A 444-nucleotide genomic window follows, 5' to 3' on the forward strand; every position below is an offset into this window, starting at 1 on the left:
ATATATAAAAGAAAAATAAGAATCGACACAAATTCAGAAGAACACACAAAGATTTATCGAGATTCGCAAAAATACCTACGTCCTCAGGAGCAGAGCGGCCGGTTTCTTTCAATTCCAGAAAAGAGTACAGAATATGAGATAGTCCGTAGAGTTACAAACAACCATATATATGGTCTTGGAGTAAATCCTAAAGTACAATGAGTAATTATAAAATTTCCCTTGTACCGTACCGCAGGGCGTTGCCCCCGCACTCCTAACCCACAAAACAAAACTCCCCCGATTTAGATAGATTCTTCCGCTCCGCTCCAGCATCTGTTCTTTATATGGTATATGAGTCTTACCTAACAATATATTATAAAAAGTAAAATTTATGTTACAGATATAATTACGTAAGAATTGGCTGGTATCTATGAAAATGCCCTTAAAAAATTAGCTGGTAAATAT

Source organism: Phalaenopsis equestris, unplaced genomic scaffold (assembly GCF_001263595.1).
Source record: "Phalaenopsis equestris unplaced genomic scaffold, ASM126359v1 Scaffold000240, whole genome shotgun sequence".
Lineage (NCBI taxonomy): Eukaryota > Viridiplantae > Streptophyta > Magnoliopsida > Asparagales > Orchidaceae > Phalaenopsis > Phalaenopsis equestris.